The following is a 21,952-nucleotide window of genomic DNA, read 5'->3' as shown; positions in this document are numbered from 1 at the left end:
GTCACATTGAGGCTTTAAAAAGTAGTTATTCAACATGAGGCACATTCCAAATGCCATTTTGAATCAATTTTTCTACAGTCCAAAAAATCAATTTTCTGATGAAAAACGATGACCGGTGAGCTGTCGAAATTTCTCCAGATGGTCAAAAATGGAAATTTTTCAATGTTTAAATTTTGACTGCAAATGACTATTCCATGTAAATTATCACTTTTGGAACAAATATAAGTGTGTTTAGAGTCACTTTAATGCCTGAAATTGGTCGAAATAGAAGCTTCTGAATAGGAGAAAAAGTCTGTAATAATGGCAATTTTGGTCACATTGAGGCTTGAAAAAGTGGTTATTCAACATGAGGCACATTCAAAATGACATTTTGAATCAATTTTTCTACAGTCCAAAAAATCCTTTTTCTGATGAAAAACGATGACCCGTGCCTGTCGAAATTTCTCCAGATGGTCAGAAATGGAAATTTTTCAATGTTTAATTTTTGGACTGCTAATGACTATTCCATGTAAATTATCACTTTTGGAACAAAAATACGTGTGTTTAGAGTCACATTAATGCCTGAAATTGGTCAAAATAGAAGCTTCTGGATAGGAGAAAAAGTCTGTAATAATGGCAATTTTGGTCACATTGAGGCTTTAAAAAGTAGTTATTCAACATGAGGCACATTCCAAATGACATTTTGAATCAATTTTTCTACAGTCCAAAAAATCAATTTTCTGATGAAAAACGATGACCGGTGACCTGTCGAAATTTCTCCAGATGGTCACAAATGGAAATTTGTCAATGTTTAATTTTTTGACTGCTAATGACTATTCCATGTAAATTATCACTTTTGGAACAAAAATAAGTGTGTTTAGAGTCGTATTAATGCCTGAAATTGGTCAAAATAGAAGCTTCTGAATAGGAGAAAAAGTCTGTAATAATGGCAATTTTGGTCACATTGAGGCTTGAAAAAGTAGTTATTCAACATGAGGCACATTCCAAATGACATTTTGAATCAATTTTTCTACAGTCCAAAAAATCAATTTTCTGATGAAAAACGATGACCGGTGATCTGTCGAAATTTCTCCAGATGGTCAAAAATGGAAATTTTTCAATGTTTAACTTTTTTGACTGCAAATGACTATTCCATGTAAATTATCACTTTTGGAACAAAAATAAGTGTGTTTAGAGTCACTTTAATGTCTGAAATTGGTTGAAATAGAAGCTTCTGAATACTAGAAAAAGTCTGTAATAATGGCAATTTTGGTCTCTTTGAGGCTTTAAAAAGTAGTTATTCAACATGAGGCAAACTCCAAATGACATTGTAAATACATTTTTCTACAGTCCAAAAATTCAATTTTCTGATGAAAAACGATGACCCGTGACCTGTCGAAATTTCTCCAGATGGTCAGAAATGGACATTTTTTAATGTTTAATTTTTTGAGTGTAAATGACTATTCCATGTAAATTATCACTTTTGGAACAAAAATAAGTGTGTTTATAGTCACTTTAATGCCTGAAATTGGTCGGAATAGAAGCTTCTGAATAGGAGAAAAAGTCTGTAATAATGGCAATTTTGGTCACATTGAGGCTTTAAAAAGTAGTTATTCAACATGAGGCACATTCCAAATGACATTTTGAATCAATTTTTCTACAGTCCAAAAAATCAATTTTCTGATGAAAAACGATGACCCGTGACCTGTCGAAATTTCTCCAGATGGTCACAAATGGAAATTTTTCAATGTTTAATTTTTTTACTGCTAATGACTATTCCATGTAAATTATCACTTTTGGACCAAAAATAAGTGTGTTTAGAGTCACATTAATGCCTGAAATTGGTTGAAATAGAAGCTTCTGAATAGGAGAAAAAGTCTGTAATAATGGCAATTTTGGTCACATTGAGGCTTGAAAAAGTGGTTATTCAACATGAGGCACATTCCAAATGACATTTTGAATCAATTTTTCTACAGTCCAAAAAATCAATTTTCTGATGAAAAACGATGACCCATGACCTGTCGAAATTTCTCCAGATGGTCAGAAATGGAAATTTTTCAATGTTTAATTTTTTGACTGCTAATGACTATTCCATGTAAATTATCACTTTTGGAACAAAAATAAGTGTGTTTAGAGTCACATTAATGCCTGAAATTGGTCAAAATAGAAGCTTCTGGATAGGAGAAAAAGTCTGTAATAATGGCAATTTTGGTCACATTGAGGCTTTAAAAAGTAGGTATTCAACATGAGGCACATTCCAAATGACATTTTGAATCAATTTTTCTACAGTCCAAAAAATCAATTTTCTGATGAAAAACAATGACCTGGGACCTGTCGAAATTTCTCCAGATGGTCAAAAATGGAAATTTTTCAATGTTTAACTTTTTTTTACTGCAAATGACTATTCCATGTAAATTATCACTTTTGGAACAAATATAAGTGTGTTTAGAGTCACTTTAATGCCTGAAATTGGTTGAAATAGGAGCTTCTGAATAGGAGAAAAAGTCTGTAATAATGGCAATTTTGGTCACATTGAGGCTTTAAAAAGTAGTTATTCAACATCAGACACATTCCAAATGACATTTTGAATCAATTTTTCTACAGTCCAAAAAATCAATTTTCTGATGAAAAACGATGACCCGTGACCTGTCGAAATTTCTCCAGATGGTCAGAAATGGAAATTTTTCAATGTTTAATTTTTTGACTGCTAATGACTATTCCATGTAAATTATCACTTTTGGACCAAAAATAAGTGTGTTTAGAATCACATTAATGCCTGAAATTGGTCAAAATAGAAGCTCCTGAATAGGAGAAAAAGTCTGTAATAATGGCAATTTTGGTCAAATTGAGGCTTGAAAAAGTAGGTATTCAACATGAGGCACATTCCAAATGACATTTTGAATCAATTTTTCTACAGTCCAAAAAATCAATTTTCTGATGAAAAACGATGACCCGTGACCTGTCGAAATTTCTCCAGATGGTCAGAAATGGAAATTTTTCAATGTTTAATTTTTTGACTGCTAATGACTATTCCATGTAAATTATCACTTTTGGAACAAAAATAAGTGTGTTTAGAGTCACATTAATGCCTGAAATTGGTCAAAATAGAAGCTTCTGGATAGGAGAAAAAGTCTGTAATAATGGCAATTTTGGTCACATTGAGGCTTTAAAAAGTAGTTATTCAACGTGAGGCACATTCCAAATGCCATTTTGAATCAATTTTTCTACAGTCCAAAAAATCAATTTTCTGATGAAAAACGATGACCGGTGATCTGTCGAAATTTCTCCAGATGGTCAAAAATGGAAATTTTTCAATGTTTAACTTTTTTGACTGCAAATGACTATTCCATGTAAATTATCACTTTTGGAACAAATATAAGTGTGTTTAGAGTCACTTTAATGCCTGAAATTGGTCGAAATAGAAGCTTCTGAATAGGAGAAAAAGTCTGTAATAATGGCAATTTTGGTCACATTGAGGCCTGAAAAAGTAGTTATTCAACATGAGGCACATTCCAAATGACATTTTGAATCAATTTTTCTACAGTCCAAAAAATCAATTTTCTGATGAAAAACAATGACCACCTGTCGAAATTTCTCCAGATGGTCACAAATGGAAATTTGTTAATATTTAATTTTTTGACTGCTAATGAATATTCCATGTAAATTAGCACTTTTGGAACAAAAATAAGTGTGTTTAGAGTCACTAATGCCTGAAATTGGTCAAAATAGAAGCTTCTGAATAGGAGAAAAAGTCTGTGATAATGGCAATTTTGGTCACATTGAGGCTTGAAAAAGTAGTTATTCAACATGAGGCACATTCCAAATGACATTTTGAATCAATTTTTCTACAGTCCAAAAAATCAATTTTCTGATGAAAAACGGTGACCTGTGAGCTGTCGAAATTTCTCCAGATGGTCAAAAATGGAAATTTTTCAATGTTTAACTTTTTTGACTGCAAATGACTATTCCATGTAATTTATCACTTTTGGAACAAATATAAGTGTGTTTAGAGTCACTTTAATGCCTGAAATTGGTCGAAATAGAAGCTTCTGAATAGGAGAAAAAGTCTGTAATAATGGCAATTTTAGTCACATTGAGGCTTTAAAAAGTAGTTATTCAACATGAGGCACATTCCAAATGCCATTTTGAATCAATTTTTCTACAGTCCAAAAAATCAATTTTCTGATGAAAAACGATGACCGGTGAGCTGTCGAAATTTCTCCAGATGGTCAAAAATGGAAATTTTTCAATGTTTAAATTTTGACTGCAAATGACTATTCCATGTAAATTATCACTTTTGGAACAAATATAAGTGTGTTTAGAGTCACTTTAATGCCTGAAATTGGTCGAAATAGAAGCTTCTGAATAGGAGAAAAAGTCTGTAATAATGGCAATTTTGGTCACATTGAGGCTTGAAAAAGTGGTTATTCAACATGAGGCACATTCAAAATGACATTTTGAATCAATTTTTCTACAGTCCAAAAAATCCTTTTTCTGATGAAAAACGATGACCCGTGCCTGTCGAAATTTCTCCAGATGGTCAGAAATGGAAATTTTTCAATGTTTAATTTTTGGACTGCTAATGACTATTCCATGTAAATTATCACTTTTGGAACAAAAATACGTGTGTTTAGAGTCACATTAATGCCTGAAATTGGTCAAAATAGAAGCTTCTGGATAGGAGAAAAAGTCTGTAATAATGGCAATTTTGGTCACATTGAGGCTTTAAAAAGTAGTTATTCAACATGAGGCACATTCCAAATGACATTTTGAATCAATTTTTCTACAGTCCAAAAAATCAATTTTCTGATGAAAAACGATGACCGGTGACCTGTCGAAATTTCTCCAGATGGTCACAAATGGAAATTTGTCAATGTTTAATTTTTTGACTGCTAATGACTATTCCATGTAAATTATCACTTTTGGAACAAAAATAAGTGTGTTTAGAGTCGTATTAATGCCTGAAATTGGTCAAAATAGAAGCTTCTGAATAGGAGAAAAAGTCTGTAATAATGGCAATTTTGGTCACATTGAGGCTTGAAAAAGTAGTTATTCAACATGAGGCACATTCCAAATGACATTTTGAATCAATTTTTCTACAGTCCAAAAAATCAATTTTATGATGAAAAACGATGACCGGTGATCTGTCGAAATTTCTCCAGATGGTCAAAAATGGAAATTTTTCAATGTTTAACTTTTTTGACTGCAAATGACTATTCCATGTAAATTATCACTTTTGGAACAAAAATAAGTGTGTTTAGAGTCACTTTAATGTCTGAAATTGGTTGAAATAGAAGCTTCTGAATACTAGAAAAAGTCTGTAATAATGGCAATTTTGGTCTCTTTGAGGCTTTAAAAAGTAGTTATTCAACATGAGGCAAACTCCAAATGACATTGTAAATACATTTTTCTACAGTCCAAAAATTCAATTTTCTGATGAAAAACGATGACCCGTGACCTGTCGAAATTTCTCCAGATGGTCAGAAATGGACATTTTTTAATGTTTAATTTTTGGAGTGTAAATGACTATTCCATGTAAATTATCACTTTTGGAACAAAAATAAGTGTGTTTATAGTCACTTTAATGCCTGAAATTGGTCGGAATAGAAGCTTCTGAATAGGAGAAAAAGTCTGTAATAATGGCAATTTTAGTCACATTGAGGCTTTAAAAAGTAGTTATTCAACATGAGGCACATTCCAAATGCCATTTTGAATCAATTTTTCTACAGTCCAAAAAATCAATTTTCTGATGAAAAACGATGACCGGTGAGCTGTCGAAATTTCTCCAGATGGTCAAAAATGGAAATTTTTCAATGTTTAAATTTTGACTGCAAATGACTATTCCATGTAAATTATCACTTTTGGAACAAATATAAGTGTGTTTAGAGTCACTTTAATGCCTGAAATTGGTCGAAATAGAAGCTTCTGAATAGGAGAAAAAGTCTGTAATAATGGCAATTTTGGTCACATTGAGGCTTGAAAAAGTGGTTATTCAACATGAGGCACATTCAAAATGACATTTTGAATCAATTTTTCTACAGTCCAAAAAATCCTTTTTCTGATGAAAAACGATGACCCGTGCCTGTCGAAATTTCTCCAGATGGTCAGAAATGGAAATTTTTCAATGTTTAATTTTTGGACTGCTAATGACTATTCCATGTAAATTATCACTTTTGGAACAAAAATACGTGTGTTTAGAGTCACATTAATGCCTGAAATTGGTCAAAATAGAAGCTTCTGGATAGGAGAAAAAGTCTGTAATAATGGCAATTTTGGTCACATTGAGGCTTTAAAAAGTAGTTATTCAACATGAGGCACATTCCAAATGACATTTTGAATCAATTTTTCTACAGTCCAAAAAATCAATTTTCTGATGAAAAACGATGACCGGTGACCTGTCGAAATTTCTCCAGATGGTCACAAATGGAAATTTGTCAATGTTTAATTTTTTGACTGCTAATGACTATTCCATGTAAATTATCACTTTTGGAACAAAAATAAGTGTGTTTAGAGTCGTATTAATGCCTGAAATTGGTCAAAATAGAAGCTTCTGAATAGGAGAAAAAGTCTGTAATAATGGCAATTTTGGTCACATTGAGGCTTGAAAAAGTAGTTATTCAACATGAGGCACATTCCAAATGACATTTTGAATCAATTTTTCTACAGTCCAAAAAATCAATTTTATGATGAAAAACGATGACCGGTGATCTGTCGAAATTTCTCCAGATGGTCAAAAATGGAAATTTTTCAATGTTTAACTTTTTTGACTGCAAATGACTATTCCATGTAAATTATCACTTTTGGAACAAAAATAAGTGTGTTTAGAGTCACTTTAATGTCTGAAATTGGTTGAAATAGAAGCTTCTGAATACTAGAAAAAGTCTGTAATAATGGCAATTTTGGTCTCTTTGAGGCTTTAAAAAGTAGTTATTCAACATGAGGCAAACTCCAAATGACATTGTAAATACATTTTTCTACAGTCCAAAAATTCAATTTTCTGATGAAAAACGATGACCCGTGACCTGTCGAAATTTCTCCAGATGGTCAGAAATGGACATTTTTTAATGTTTAATTTTTGGAGTGTAAATGACTATTCCATGTAAATTATCACTTTTGGAACAAAAATAAGTGTGTTTATAGTCACTTTAATGCCTGAAATTGGTCGGAATAGAAGCTTCTGAATAGGAGAAAAAGTCTGTAATAATGGCAATTTTGGTCACATTGAGGCTTTAAAAAGTAGTTATTCAACATGAGGCACATTCCAAATGACATTTTGAATCAATTTTTCTACAGTCAAAAAAAATCAATTTTCTGATGAAAAACGATGACCCGTGACCTGTCGAATTTTCTCCAGATGGTCAGAAATGGAAATTTTTTAATGTTTAATTTTTTTAGTGTAAATGACTATTCCATGTAAATTATCACTTTTGTAACAAAAATAGGTGTGTTTAGAGTCACTTTAATGCCTGAAATTGGTCGAAATAGAAGCTTCTGAATAGGAGAAAAAGTCTGTAATAATGGCAATTTTGTTCACATTGAGGCTTGAAAAAGTGGTTATTCAACATGAGGCATATTCCAAATGACATTTTGAATCAATTTTTCTACAGTCCAAAAAATCAATTTTCTGATGAAAAACAATGACCTGGGACCTGTCGAAATTTCTCCAGATGGTCAAAAATGGACATTTTTCAATGTTTAACTTTTTTGACTGCAAATGACTATTCCATGTAAATTATCACTTTTGGAACAAATATAAGTGTGTTTAGAGTCACTTTAATGCCTGAAATTCGTCGAAATAGGAGCTTCTGAATAGGAGAAAAAGTCTGTTATAATGGCAATTTTGGTCACATTGAGGCTTGAAAAAGTGGTTATTCAACATGAGGCACATTCCAAATGACATTTTGAATCAATTTTTCTACAGTCCAAAAAATCAATTTTCTGATGAAAAACGATGACCCGTGACCTGTCGAAATTTCTCCAGATGGTCAGAAATGGAAATTTTTCAATGTTTAATTTTTTGACTGCTAATGACTATTCCATGTAAATTATCACTTTTGGAACAAAAATAAGTGTGTTTAGAGTCACATTAATGCCTGAAATTGGTCAAAATAGAAGCTTCTGGATAGGAGAAAAAGTCTGTAATAATGGCAATTTTGGTCACATTGAGGCTTGAAAAAGTAGTTATTCAACATGAGGCACATTCCAAATGCCATTTTGAATCAATTTTTCTACAGTCCAAAAAATCAATTTTCTGATGAAAAACGATGACCGGTGATCTGTCGAAATTTCTCCAGATGGTCAAAAATGGAAATTTTTCAATGTTTAACATTTTTGACTGCAAATGACTATTCCATGTAAATTATCACTTTTGGAACAAATATAAGTGTGTTTAGAGTCACTTTAATGCCTGAAATTGGTCGAAATAGAAGCTTCTGGATAGGAGAAAAAGTCTGTAATAATGGAATTTTGGTCACATTGAGGCTTTAAAAAGTAGTTATTCAACATGAGGCACATTCCAAATGCCATTTTGAATCAATTTTTCTACAGTCCAAAAAATCAATTTTCTGATGAAAAACGATGACCGGTGATCTGTCGAAATTTCTCCAGATGGTCAAAAATGGAAATTTTTCAATGTTTAACTTTTTTGACTGCATATGACTATTCCATGTAAATTATCACTTTTGGAACAAATATAAGTGTGTTTAGAGTCACTTTAATGCCTGAAATTGGTCGGAATAGAAGCTTCTGAATAGGAGAAAAAGTCTGTAATAATGGCAATTTTGGTCACATTGAGGCTTTAAAAAGTAGTTATTCAGCATCAGGCACATTCCAAATGACATTTTGAATCAATTTTTCTACAGTCCAAAAAATCAATTTTCTGATGAAAAACGATGACCCGTGATCTGTCGAAATTTCTCCAGATGGTCAGAAATGGAAATTTTTTAATGTTTAATTTTTTGACTGCTAATGACTATTCCATGTAAATTATCACTTTTGGAACAAAAATAAGTGTGTTTAGAGTCACTTTAATGACTGAAATTGGTCAAAATAGAAGCTTCTGAATAGGAGAAAAAGTCTGTAATAATGGCAATTTTGGTCACATTGAGGCTTGAAAAAGTAGTTATTCAACATGAGGCACATTCCAAATGACATTTTGAATCAATTTTTCTACAGTCCAAAAAATCAATTTTCTGATGAAAAACGATGACCCGTGACCTGTCGAAATTTCTCCAGATGGTCAGAAATGGGAATTTTTTAATGTTTAATTTTTTGACTGCTAATGACTATTCCATGTAAATTAGCACTTTTGGAAAAAAAATAAGTGTGTTTAGAGTCACTTTAATGCCTGAAATTGGTCAAAATAGATGCTTCTGAATAGGAGAAAAAGTCTGTAATAATGGCAATTTTGGTCACATTGATGCTTGAAAAAGTAGTTATTCAACATGAGGCACATTCCAAATGACATTTTGAATCAATTTTTCTACTGTCCAAAAAATCAATTTTCTGATGAAAAACGATGACACGTGACCTGTCGAAATTTCTCCAGATGGTCAGAAATGGAAATTTTGTAATGTTTAATTTTTTAGTGTAAATGACTATTCCATGTAAATGATCACTTTTGGAACAAAAAGAGGTGTGTTTAGAGTCACTTTAATGCCTGAAATTGGTCGAAATAGAAGCTTCTGAATAGGAGAAAAAGTCTGTAATAATGGCAATTTTGGTCACATTGAGGCTTTAAAAAGTAGTTATTCAACATGAGGTACATTCCAAATGACATTTTGAATCAATTTTTCTACAGTCCAAAAAATCAATTTTCTGATGAAAAACGATGACCCGTGATCTGTCGAAATTTCTCCAGATGGTCAGAAATGGAAATTTTTTTAATGTTTAATTTTTTGAGTGTAAATGACTATTCCATGTAAATTATCACTTTTGGAACAAAAATAAGTGTGTTTAGAGTCACTTTAATGCCTGAAATTGGTCGAAATAGAAGCTTCTGAATAGGAGAAAAAGTCTGTAATAATGGCAATTTTGGTCACATTGAGGCTTTAAAAAGTAGTTATTCAACATCAGACACATTCCAAATGACATTTTGAATCAATTTTTCTACAGTCCAAAAAATCAATTTTCTGATGAAAAACGATGACCCGTGACCTGTCGAAATTTCTCCAGATGGTCAGAAATGGAAATTTTTTAATGTTTAATTTTTTGAGTGTAAATGACTATTCCATGTAAATTATCACTTTTGGAACAAAAATAAGTGTGTTTATAGTCACTTTAATGCCTGAAATTGGTCGGAATAGAAGCTTCTGAATAGGAGAAAAAGTCTGTAATAATGGCAATTTTGGTCACATTGAGGCTTTAAAAAGTAGTTATTCAACATGAGGCACATTCCAAATGACATTTTGAATCAATTTTTCTACAGTCCAAAAAATCAATTTTCTGATGAAAAACGATGACCCGTGACCTGTCGAAATTTCTCCAGATGGTCACAAATGGAAATTTTTCAATGTTTAATTTTTTTACTGCTAATGACTATTCCATGTAAATTATCACTTTTGGACCAAAAATAAGTGTGTTTAGAGTCACATTAATGCCTGAAATTGGTTGAAATAGAAGCTTCTGAATAGGAGAAAAAGTCTGTAATAATGGCAATTTTGGTCACATTGAGGCTTGAAAAAGTGGTTATTCAACATGAGGCACATTCCAAATGACATTTTGAATCAATTTTTCTACAGTCCAAAAAATCAATTTTCTGATGAAAAACGATGACCCATGACCTGTCGAAATTTCTCCAGATGGTCAGAAATGGAAATTTTTCAATGTTTAATTTTTTGACTGCTAATGACTATTCCATGTAAATTATCACTTTTGGAACAAAAATAAGTGTGTTTAGAGTCACATTAATGCCTGAAATTGGTCAAAATAGAAGCTTCTGGATAGGAGAAAAAGTCTGTAATAATGGCAATTTTGGTCACATTGAGGCTTTAAAAAGTAGGTATTCAACATGAGGCACATTCCAAATGACATTTTGAATCAATTTTTCTACAGTCCAAAAAATCAATTTTCTGATGAAAAACAATGACCTGGGACCTGTCGAAATTTCTCCAGATGGTCAAAAATGGAAATTTTTCAATGTTTAACTTTTTTTTACTGCAAATGACTATTCCATGTAAATTATCACTTTTGGAACAAATATAAGTGTGTTTAGAGTCACTTTAATGCCTGAAATTGGTTGAAATAGGAGCTTCTGAATAGGAGAAAAAGTCTGTAATAATGGCAATTTTGGTCACATTGAGGCTTTAAAAAGTAGTTATTCAACATCAGACACATTCCAAATGACATTTTGAATCAATTTTTCTACAGTCCAAAAAATCAATTTTCTGATGAAAAACGATGACCCGTGACCTGTCGAAATTTCTCCAGATGGTCAGAAATGGAAATTTTTCAATGTTTAATTTTTTGACTGCTAATGACTATTCCATGTAAATTATCACTTTTGGACCAAAAATAAGTGTGTTTAGAATCACATTAATGCCTGAAATTGGTCAAAATAGAAGCTCCTGAATAGGAGAAAAAGTCTGTAATAATGGCAATTTTGGTCAAATTGAGGCTTGAAAAAGTAGGTATTCAACATGAGGCACATTCCAAATGACATTTTGAATCAATTTTTCTACAGTCCAAAAAATCAATTTTCTGATGAAAAACGATGACCCGTGACCTGTCGAAATTTCTCCAGATGGTCAGAAATGGAAATTTTTCAATGTTTAATTTTTTGACTGCTAATGACTATTCCATGTAAATTATCACTTTTGGAACAAAAATAAGTGTGTTTAGAGTCACATTAATGCCTGAAATTGGTCAAAATAGAAGCTTCTGGATAGGAGAAAAAGTCTGTAATAATGGCAATTTTGGTCACATTGAGGCTTTAAAAAGTAGTTATTCAACGTGAGGCACATTCCAAATGCCATTTTGAATCAATTTTTCTACAGTCCAAAAAATCAATTTTCTGATGAAAAACGATGACCGGTGATCTGTCGAAATTTCTCCAGATGGTCAAAAATGGAAATTTTTCAATGTTTAACTTTTTTGACTGCAAATGACTATTCCATGTAAATTATCACTTTTGGAACAAATATAAGTGTGTTTAGAGTCACTTTAATGCCTGAAATTGGTCGAAATAGAAGCTTCTGAATAGGAGAAAAAGTCTGTAATAATGGCAATTTTGGTCACATTGAGGCCTGAAAAAGTAGTTATTCAACATGAGGCACATTCCAAATGACATTTTGAATCAATTTTTCTACAGTCCAAAAAATCAATTTTCTGATGAAAAACAATGACCACCTGTCGAAATTTCTCCAGATGGTCACAAATGGAAATTTGTTAATATTTAATTTTTTGACTGCTAATGAATATTCCATGTAAATTAGCACTTTTGGAACAAAAATAAGTGTGTTTAGAGTCACTAATGCCTGAAATTGGTCAAAATAGAAGCTTCTGAATAGGAGAAAAAGTCTGTGATAATGGCAATTTTGGTCACATTGAGGCTTGAAAAAGTAGTTATTCAACATGAGGCACATTCCAAATGACATTTTGAATCAATTTTTCTACAGTCCAAAAAATCAATTTTCTGATGAAAAACGGTGACCTGTGAGCTGTCGAAATTTCTCCAGATGGTCAAAAATGGAAATTTTTCAATGTTTAACTTTTTTGACTGCAAATGACTATTCCATGTAAATTATCACTTTTGGAACAAATATAAGTGTGTTTAGAGTCACTTTAATGCCTGAAATTGGTCGAAATAGAAGCTTCTGAATAGGAGAAAAAGTCTGTAATAATGGCAATTTTGGTCACATTGAGGCTTGAAAAAGTGGTTATTCAACATGAGGCACATTCAAAATGACATTTTGAATCAATTTTTCTACAGTCCAAAAAATCCTTTTTCTGATGAAAAACGATGACCCGTGCCTGTCGAAATTTCTCCAGATGGTCAGAAATGGAAATTTTTCAATGTTTAATTTTTGGACTGCTAATGACTATTCCATGTAAATTATCACTTTTGGAACAAAAATACGTGTGTTTAGAGTCACATTAATGCCTGAAATTGGTCAAAATAGAAGCTTCTGGATAGGAGAAAAAGTCTGTAATAATGGCAATTTTGGTCACATTGAGGCTTTAAAAAGTAGTTATTCAACATGAGGCACATTCCAAATGACATTTTGAATCAATTTTTCTACAGTCCAAAAAATCAATTTTCTGATGAAAAACGATGACCGGTGACCTGTCGAAATTTCTCCAGATGGTCACAAATGGAAATTTGTCAATGTTTAATTTTTTGACTGCTAATGACTATTCCATGTAAATTATCACTTTTGGAACAAAAATAAGTGTGTTTAGAGTCGTATTAATGCCTGAAATTGGTCAAAATAGAAGCTTCTGAATAGGAGAAAAAGTCTGTAATAATGGCAATTTTGGTCACATTGAGGCTTGAAAAAGTAGTTATTCAACATGAGGCACATTCCAAATGACATTTTGAATCAATTTTTCTACAGTCCAAAAAATCAATTTTATGATGAAAAACGATGACCGGTGATCTGTCGAAATTTCTCCAGATGGTCAAAAATGGAAATTTTTCAATGTTTAACTTTTTTGACTGCAAATGACTATTCCATGTAAATTATCACTTTTGGAACAAAAATAAGTGTGTTTAGAGTCACTTTAATGTCTGAAATTGGTTGAAATAGAAGCTTCTGAATACTAGAAAAAGTCTGTAATAATGGCAATTTTGGTCTCTTTGAGGCTTTAAAAAGTAGTTATTCAACATGAGGCAAATTCCAAATGACATTGTAAATACATTTTTCTACAGTCCAAAAATTCAATTTTCTGATGAAAAACGATGACCCGTGACCTGTCGAAATTTCTCCAGATGGTCAGAAATGGACATTTTTTAATGTTTAATTTTTGGAGTGTAAATGACTATTCCATGTAAATTATCACTTTTGGAACAAAAATAAGTGTGTTTATAGTCACTTTAATGCCTGAAATTGGTCGGAATAGAAGCTTCTGAATAGGAGAAAAAGTCTGTAATAATGGCAATTTTAGTCACATTGAGGCTTTAAAAAGTAGTTATTCAACATGAGGCACATTCCAAATGCCATTTTGAATCAATTTTTCTACAGTCCAAAAAATCAATTTTCTGATGAAAAACGATGACCGGTGAGCTGTCGAAATTTCTCCAGATGGTCAAAAATGGAAATTTTTCAATGTTTAAATTTTGACTGCAAATGACTATTCCATGTAAATTATCACTTTTGGAACAAATATAAGTGTGTTTAGAGTCACTTTAATGCCTGAAATTGGTCGAAATAGAAGCTTCTGAATAGGAGAAAAAGTCTGTAATAATGGCAATTTTGGTCACATTGAGGCTTGAAAAAGTGGTTATTCAACATGAGGCACATTCAAAATGACATTTTGAATCAATTTTTCTACAGTCCAAAAAATCCTTTTTCTGATGAAAAACGATGACCCGTGCCTGTCGAAATTTCTCCAGATGGTCAGAAATGGAAATTTTTCAATGTTTAATTTTTGGACTGCTAATGACTATTCCATGTAAATTATCACTTTTGGAACAAAAATACGTGTGTTTAGAGTCACATTAATGCCTGAAATTGGTCAAAATAGAAGCTTCTGGATAGGAGAAAAAGTCTGTAATAATGGCAATTTTGGTCACATTGAGGCTTTAAAAAGTAGTTATTCAACATGAGGCACATTCCAAATGACATTTTGAATCAATTTTTCTACAGTCCAAAAAATCAATTTTCTGATGAAAAACGATGACCGGTGACCTGTCGAAATTTCTCCAGATGGTCACAAATGGAAATTTGTCAATGTTTAATTTTTTGACTGCTAATGACTATTCCATGTAAATTATCACTTTTGGAACAAAAATAAGTGTGTTTAGAGTCGTATTAATGCCTGAAATTGGTCAAAATAGAAGCTTCTGAATAGGAGAAAAAGTCTGTAATAATGGCAATTTTGGTCACATTGAGGCTTGAAAAAGTAGTTATTCAACATGAGGCACATTCCAAATGACATTTTGAATCAATTTTTCTACAGTCCAAAAAATCAATTTTATGATGAAAAACGATGACCGGTGATCTGTCGAAATTTCTCCAGATGGTCAAAAATGGAAATTTTTCAATGTTTAACTTTTTTGACTGCAAATGACTATTCCATGTAAATTATCACTTTTGGAACAAAAATAAGTGTGTTTAGAGTCACTTTAATGTCTGAAATTGGTTGAAATAGAAGCTTCTGAATACTAGAAAAAGTCTGTAATAATGGCAATTTTGGTCTCTTTGAGGCTTTAAAAAGTAGTTATTCAACATGAGGCAAACTCCAAATGACATTGTAAATACATTTTTCTACAGTCCAAAAATTCAATTTTCTGATGAAAAACGATGACCCGTGACCTGTCGAAATTTCTCCAGATGGTCAGAAATGGACATTTTTTAATGTTTAATTTTTGGAGTGTAAATGACTATTCCATGTAAATTATCACTTTTGGAACAAAAATAAGTGTGTTTATAGTCACTTTAATGCCTGAAATTGGTCGGAATAGAAGCTTCTGAATAGGAGAAAAAGTCTGTAATAATGGCAATTTTGGTCACATTGAGGCTTTAAAAAGTAGTTATTCAACATGAGGCACATTCCAAATGACATTTTGAATCAATTTTTCTACAGTCAAAAAAAATCAATTTTCTGATGAAAAACGATGACCCGTGACCTGTCGAATTTTCTCCAGATGGTCAGAAATGGAAATTTTTTAATGTTTAATTTTTTTAGTGTAAATGACTATTCCATGTAAATTATCACTTTTGTAACAAAAATAGGTGTGTTTAGAGTCACTTTAATGCCTGAAATTGGTCGAAATAGAAGCTTCTGAATAGGAGAAAAAGTCTGTAATAATGGCAATTTTGTTCACATTGAGGCTTGAAAAAGTGGTTATTCAACATGAGGCATATTCCAAATGACATTTTGAATCAATTTTTCTACAGTCCAAAAAATCAATTTTCTGATGAAAAACAATGACCTGGGACCTGTCGAAATTTCTCCAGATGGTCAAAAATGGACATTTTTCAATGTTTAACTTTTTTGACTGCAAATGACTATTCCATGTAAATTATCACTTTTGGAACAAATATAAGTGTGTTTAGAGTCACTTTAATGCCTGAAATTCGTCGAAATAGGAGCTTCTGAATAGGAGAAAAAGTCTGTTATAATGGCAATTTTGGTCACATTGAGGCTTGAAAAAGTGGTTATTCAACATGAGGCACATTCCAAATGACATTTTGAATCAATTTTTCTACAGTCCAAAAAATCAATTTTCTGATGAAAAACGATGACCCGTGACCTGTCGAAATTTCTCCAGATGGTCAGAAATGGAAATTTTTCAATGTTTAATTTTTTGACTGCTAATGACTATTCCATGTAAATTATCACTTTTGGAACAAAAATAAGTGTGTTTAGAGTCACATTAATGCCTGAAATTGGTCAAAATAGAAGCTTCTGGATAGGAGAAAAAGTCTGTAATAATGGCAATTTTGGTCACATTGAGGCTTGAAAAAGTAGTTATTCAACATGAGGCACATTCCAAATGCCATTTTGAATCAATTTTTCTACAGTCCAAAAAATCAATTTTCTGATGAAAAACGATGACCGGTGATCTGTCGAAATTTCTCCAGATGGTCAAAAATGGAAATTTTTCAATGTTTAACATTTTTGACTGCAAATGACTATTCCATGTAAATTATCACTTTTGGAACAAATATAAGTGTGTTTAGAGTCACTTTAATGCCTGAAATTGGTCGAAATAGAAGCTTCTGGATAGGAGAAAAAGTCTGTAATAATGGAATTTTGGTCACATTGAGGCTTTAAAAAGTAGTTATTCAACATGAGGCACATTCCAAATGCCATTTTGAATCAATTTTTCTACAGTCCAAAAAATCAATTTTCTGATGAAAAACGATGACCGGTGATCTGTCGAAATTTCTCCAGATGGTCAAAAATGGAAATTTTTCAATGTTTAACTTTTTTGACTGCATATGACTATTCCATGTAAATTATCACTTTTGGAACAAATATAAGTGTGTTTAGAGTCACTTTAATGCCTGAAATTGGTCGGAATAGAAGCTTCTGAATAGGAGAAAAAGTCTGTAATAATGGCAATTTTGGTCACATTGAGGCTTTAAAAAGTAGTTATTCAGCATCAGGCACATTCCAAATGACATTTTGAATCAATTTTTCTACAGTCCAAAAAATCAATTTTCTGATGAAAAACGATGACCCGTGATCTGTCGAAATTTCTCCAGATGGTCAGAAATGGAAATTTTTTAATGTTTAATTTTTTGACTGCTAATGACTATTCCATGTAAATTATCACTTTTGGAACAAAAATAAGTGTGTTTAGAGTCACTTTAATGACTGAAATTGGTCAAAATAGAAGCTTCTGAATAGGAGAAAAAGTCTGTAATAATGGCAATTTTGGTCACATTGAGGCTTGAAAAAGTAGTTATTCAACATGAGGCACATTCCAAATGACATTTTGAATCAATTTTTCTACAGTCCAAAAAATCAATTTTCTGATGAAAAACGATGACCCGTGACCTGTCGAAATTTCTCCAGATGGTCAGAAATGGGAATTTTTTAATGTTTAATTTTTTGACTGCTAATGACTATTCCATGTAAATTAGCACTTTTGGAAAAAAAATAAGTGTGTTTAGAGTCACTTTAATGCCTGAAATTGGTCAAAATAGATGCTTCTGAATAGGAGAAAAAGTCTGTAATAATGGCAATTTTGGTCACATTGATGCTTGAAAAAGTAGTTATTCAACATGAGGCACATTCCAAATGACATTTTGAATCAATTTTTCTACAGTCCAAAAAATCAATTTTCTGATGAAAAACGATGACACGTGACCTGTCGAAATTTCTCCAGATGGTCAGAAATGGGAATTTTTTAATGTTTAATTTTTTGACTGCTAATGACTATTCCATGTAAATTAGCACTTTTGGAAAAAAAATAAGTGTGTTTAGAGTCACTTTAATGCCTGAAATTGGTCAAAATAGATGCTTCTGAATAGGAGAAAAAGTCTGTAATAATGGCAATTTTGGTCACATTGATGCTTGAAAAAGTAGTTATTCAACATGAGGCACATTCCAAATGACATTTTGAATCAATTTTTCTACAGTCCAAAAAATCAATTTTCTGATGAAAAACGATGACACGTGACCTGTCGAAATTTCTCCAGATGGTCAGAAATGGAAATTTTTTAATGTTTAATTTTTTGAGTGTAAATGACTATTCCATGTAAATTATCACTTTTGGAACAAAAATAAGTGTGTTTATAGTCACTTTAATGCCTGAAATTGGTCGGAATAGAAGCTTCTGAATAGGAGAAAAAGTCTGTAATAATGGCAATTTTGGTCACATTGAGGCTTTAAAAAGTAGTTATTCAACATCAGACACATTCCATATGACATTTTGAATCAATTTTTCTACAGTCCAAAAAATCAATTTTCTGATGAAAAACGATGACCCGTGACCTGTCGAAATTTCTCCAGATGGTCAGAAATGGAAATTTTTTAATGTTTAATTTTTTGACTGCTAATGACTATTCCCTGTAAATTATCACTTTTGGAACAAAAATAAGTGTGTTTAGAGTCACTTTAATGCCTGAAATTGGTCGAAATAGAAGCTTCTGAATAGGAGAAAAAGTCTGTAATAATGGCAATTTTGGTCACATTGAGGCTTTAAAAAGTAGTTATTCAACATGAGGCACATTCCAAATGACATTTTGAATCAACTTTTCTACAGTCCAAAAAATCAATTTTCTGATGAAAAACGATGACCCGTGACCTGTCGAAATTTCTCCAGATGGTCAGGATTGGAAATTTTTTAATGTTTAATTTTTTGAGTGTAAATGACTATTCCATGTAAATTATCACTTTTGGAACAAAAATAAGTGTGTTTAGAGTCACTTTAATGCCTGAAATTGGTCGAAATAGAAGCTTCTGAATAGGAGAAAAAGTCTGTAATAATGGCAATTTTGGTCACATTGAGGCTTTAAAAAGTAGTTATTCAACATGAGGCACATTCCAAATGACATTTTGAATCAACTTTTCTACAGTCCAAAAAATCAATTTTCTGATGAAAAACGATGACCCGTGACCTGTCGAAATTTCTCCAGATGGTCAGGATTGGAAATTTTTTAATGTTTAATTTTTTGAGTGTAAATGACTATTCCATGTAAATTATCACTTTTGGAACAAAAATAAGTGTGTTTAGAGTCACTTTAATGCCTGAAATTGGTCGAAATAGAAGCTTCTGAATAGGAGAAAAAGTCTGTAATAATGGCAATTTTGGTCACATTGAGGCTTTAAAAAGTAGTTATTCAACATCAGACACATTCCATATGACATTTTGAATCAATTTTTCTACAGTCCAAAAAATCAATTTTCTGATGAAAAACGATGACCCGTGACCTGTCGAAATTTCTCCAGATGGTCAGAAATGGAAATTTTTCAATGTTTAATTTTTTGACTGCTAATGACTATTCCATGTAAATTATCACTTTTGGAACAAAAAAAAGTGTGTTGAGAGTCACTTTAATGTCTGAAATTGGTTTAAATAGAAGCTTCTGAATAGGAGAAAAAGTCTGTAATAATGGCAATTTTGGTCACATTGAGGCTTTAAAAAGTAGTTATTCAACATGAGGCACACTCCAAATGACATTATAAATACATTTTTCTACAGTCCAAAAAATCAATTTTCTGATGAAAAACGATGACCCGTGACCTGTCGAAATTTCTCCAGATGGTCAGAAATGGAAATTTTTTAATGTTTAATTTTTTGAGTGTAAATGACTATTCCATGTAAATTATCACTTTTGGAACAAAAATAAGTGTGTTTATAGTCACTTTAATGCCTGAAATTGGTTGGAATAGAAGCTTCTGAATAGGAGAAAATGTCTGTAATAATGACAATTTTGGTCACATTGAGGCTTTAAAAAGTAGTTATTCAACATGAGGCACATTCCAAATGACATTTTGAATCAATTTTTCTACAGTCAAAAAAAATCAATTTTCTGATGAAAAACGATGACCCGTGACCTGTCGAAATTTCTCCAGATGGTCAGAAATGGAAATTTTTTAATGTTTAATTTTTTTAGTGTAAATGACTATTCCATGTAAATTACCACTTTTGTAACAAAAATAGGTGTGTTTAGAGTCACTTTAATGCCTGAAATTGGTCGAAATAGAAGCTTCTGAATAGGAGAAAAAGTCTGTAATAATGGCAATTTTGGTCACATTGAGGCTTTAAAAAGTAGTTATTCAACATGAGGTACATTCCAAATGACATTTTGAATCAATTTTTCTACAGTCCAAAAAATCAATTTTCTGATGAAAAACGATGACACGTGATCTGTCGAAATTTCTCCAGATGGTCAGAAATGGAAATTTTTTAATGTTTAAGTTTTTTGAGTGTAAATGACTATTCCATGTAAATTATCACTTTTGGAACAAAAATAAGTGTGTTTAGAGTCACTTTAATGTCTGAAATTGGTTGAAATAGAAGCTTCTGAATAGGAGAAAAAGTCTGTAATAATGGCAATTTTGGTCACATTGAGGCTTTAAAAAGTAGTTATTCAACATGAGGCACACTCCAAATGACATTGTAAATACATTTTTCTACAGTCCAAAAATTCAATTTTCTGATGAAAAACGATGACCCGTGACCTGTCGAAATTTCCCCAGATGGTCAGAAATGGAAATTTTTTAATGTTTAATTTTTTGAGTGTAAATGACTGTTCCATGTAAATTATCACTTTTGGAACAAAAAGAAGTGTGTTTATAGTCACTTTAATGCCTGAAATTGGTCGGAATAGAAGCTTCTGAATAGGAGAAAAAGTCTGTAATAATGGCAATTTTGGTCACATTGAGGCTTTAAAAAGTAGTTCTTCAACATGAGGCACATTCCAAATGACATTTTGAATCAATTTTTCTACAGTCAAAAAAAATCAATTTTCTGATGAAAAACGATGACCCGTGACCTGTCGAAATTTCTCCAGATGGTCAGAAATGGAAAGTTTTTAATGTTTAATTTTTTTAGTGCAAATGACTATTCCATGTAAATTATCACTTTTATAACAAAAATAGGTGTGTTTAGAGTCACTTTAATGCCTGAAATTGGTCGAAATAGAAGCTTCTGAATAGGAGAAAAAGTCTGTAATAATGGCAATTTTGGTCACATTGAGGCTTTAAAAAGTAGTTATTCAACATGAGGTACATTCCAAATGACATTTTGAATCAATTTTTCTACAGTCCAAAAAATCAATTTTCTGATGAAAAATGATGACCAGTGATCTGTCGAAATTTCTCCAGATGGTCAGAAATGGAAATTTTGTAATGTTTAATTTTTTTAGTGTAAATAACTATTCAATGTAAATTATCACTTTTGGAACAAAAATAAGTGTGTTTAGAGTCACTTTAATGCCTGAAATTGGTCGAAATAGAAGCTTCTGAATAGGAGAAAAAGTCTGTAATAATGGCAATTTTGGTCACATTGAGGCTTTAAAAAGTAGTTATTCAGCATCAGGCACATTCCAAATGACATTTTGAATAAATGTTTCTACAGTCCAAAAAATCAATTTTCTGATGAAAAACGATGACCCGTGACCTGTCGAAATTTCTCCAGATGGTCAGAAATGGAAATTTTTCAATGTTTTAATTTTTTGACTGCTAATGACTATTCCATGTAAATTATCACTTTTGGAACAAAAATAAGTGTGTTTAGAGTCACTTTAATGCCTGAAATTGGTCAAAAGAGAAGCTTCTGAATAGGAGAAAAAGTCTGTAATAATGGCAATTTTGGTCACATTGAGGCTTTAAAAAGTAGTTATTCAACATGAGG

This window comes from Triturus cristatus, chromosome 9 (genome assembly GCF_964204655.1).
Source record: "Triturus cristatus chromosome 9, aTriCri1.1, whole genome shotgun sequence".
Taxonomy (NCBI): Eukaryota; Metazoa; Chordata; class Amphibia; order Caudata; family Salamandridae; genus Triturus; species Triturus cristatus.
This window is presented reverse-complemented; position numbering follows the sequence as displayed.